At 33.9% G+C, this 2,257-nt stretch overlaps 1 non-coding gene across 1 annotated transcript; it reads left to right on the forward strand.

Moving 5' to 3' along the window:
- Nucleotides 1-306: 306 nt before the first annotated feature.
- Nucleotides 307-413, forward strand: LOC122007481. The gene has a single exon (XR_006118974.1). It is a non-coding gene; the product is annotated as a small nucleolar RNA R71 (small nucleolar RNA).
- The last annotated feature ends 1,844 nt before the right edge of the window (nt 414-2,257 follow it).

A 2,257-nucleotide genomic window follows, 5' to 3' on the forward strand; every position in this document is an offset into this window, starting at 1 on the left:
CTTGCCTCCAACTATTTGAACCCCTCATTTTGTGACTTGTGATTTTCCAAAATCTTGGAAGGTTGAACTGCATTTTATTTGACAGGCTCTTTTGCCTTCATGGCTTGCACTTCTGAAGTTCTCAGGGGAAAATTTATCCAACTTATATCTGACCATTCTTGGAGATTCAATGTCATTTGATCAATTAATGTATATGCTTCATCCATACTTTTGTTCATAAAAGAACCTTCAGCTGATGAATCCAATAAACACTTATCTGAGAAATAAATTCTCCTATAGAATATATGTAAAGTCATCCATTTTCCCAAGCTATAATGAGGGCATTGTCTTTATAGACTCTTGAATCTATCTCATGCTTCAAATAATGATTCTCCATCTACTTGAGCAAAATTTGTGATGAATTCCTTATGTAAACTGTTCTACTTGGAGGGAAAAAGTGATTCAGAAATTGACCCTCTAATTGTTCCCAACTTGTAATGCTTTGGGGACAGAGGGAATATAACCAAGTACTTACTTTATCCTTGATACTGAAAGGAAATGTCATCAATCAAACTGCATCCAAATTTGTGTAGATAAGGGTTTTCTGATACTTCTCCTCCAAATTTGTGACCTTATATCATAGCAATTATCTTTGGGTCTAGCTGGAAACTATTTGCTTCGATATGAGACTGCACAATGGGAGACATAAATCTTGCAGAAATGGGTGCAAAATTTTTTTTTTAAAGGCCTGCTTGACATGTCAGTGCTCATAGTATGTAAAAAATTATAAGGAAAATAAAAAAATACAGAATTAAATACAAGAAGGAAAATACATAATGAAAAATAAGAAAGGAAATACCGAAATAAAAGTAAACAAATAAATAAATAATCTATTAACAAGTCTAGAACTCTAGAAAATCTTATTAAAGTGTTACCTTCTGTCACAGGACCCACCGGTTATACATTCCTAGAGTTAGGCCTGTTCAACCGGTTGGTTAACCGGTTTACCGATTTATCGGTTCCGATTAACCACATTTTATTGATAACCGATTAACCGACCGGTATTATTACCGGTTCAACCGGTTCCGATTTAACTGGTTCTAGTTGGTTAACCGATTCCAACCAAGAACCGGTAAGCCAAGTAACTGCCACTAAGTGGACTAAAGCCCAACCCAACTAAGTAGACTAAAGCCCAACTACAAGTAGTGGGTGAGCTGATGGAGTTTCTTGGACTAAAGCCTAGCTGCAAGAGTTTTAAATTATCTATAAGCATTAGAAATTTTATTTATTTATTTATTTTTAATATATATTATAATAAAAAACTTATGTTAGGTGTTCGAGAATATCACTTGTCAGCTTAAATTAATCGGTTTACCGGTTAAACCGGTTTAAAAAAATTCTAAACTGAAAACTGAACCGGTTAACCAGTTAACCAGAACCGGTAAGTTACCAATTTCGGTCTGGTTTTCGGTTTGTCAGGTTTTTTGCACAACCCTACCTAGAGTTATTGGATTTACTTCCTAATGGTAGATTAATGTAGTTAAGTAGAAGAGATAACCTAGGAAGCCCGGTTAAAGGATTAGCCTCTATCACAAGGTCCCCTGCTCACGCATTCCTAGATTACACAAGTAACTTCTTAACATTAATTTAGGAGAATCCTCTAAGCTCTAAGAAGTTTCCCTTGTAGGGAATTGATCCCCGTTTCAAGGAAACACCGTAGAAAGTAAGGGATACCATATGTCACAAGGTCTAATGGTCTTACAATCCAAGGTTCTTCCTCTACATGGTGATCAAAACCCTACATCTATATGAATTTGTTAGAGTGTATACTAAAAGCCTAGCTTTTGTATAAACATTTATTTAAAAATAAAAGAATCACATTGGTCAATATTTACATTTATTTGTTAAATGTAGTTGTTCAATTAATTTATATTGTAGATAACATGGTGTGTGGAGTCACACACAGAGAATCATGTTATCAATACCTTATAAATTATAAATAGTAGCTCACGACCAAGATGGAAAGGAACAAACCATTGGAAGGTCGTAGTGTAATTAGGTATTAGTTTATCTTAACTATATAATTACACTAGTACACTTAGAGTGTATTGAGTAGGACCATTAGAGGTCTTCTCTTTTTATACTGACTTTATAAAGGAACAAAGACCTCAGTTATTATGGAAGTGTGTGCTCTTAATCCTAATATAATAACAAGCACATATATTTGATATTTATTTCTTTAATTTATCAATGAGTGAGTTTAGTTCGATAAATCAAT

This window comes from Zingiber officinale, chromosome 7B, assembly GCF_018446385.1.
Source record: "Zingiber officinale cultivar Zhangliang chromosome 7B, Zo_v1.1, whole genome shotgun sequence".
Classification (NCBI taxonomy): Eukaryota; Viridiplantae; Streptophyta; class Magnoliopsida; order Zingiberales; family Zingiberaceae; genus Zingiber; species Zingiber officinale.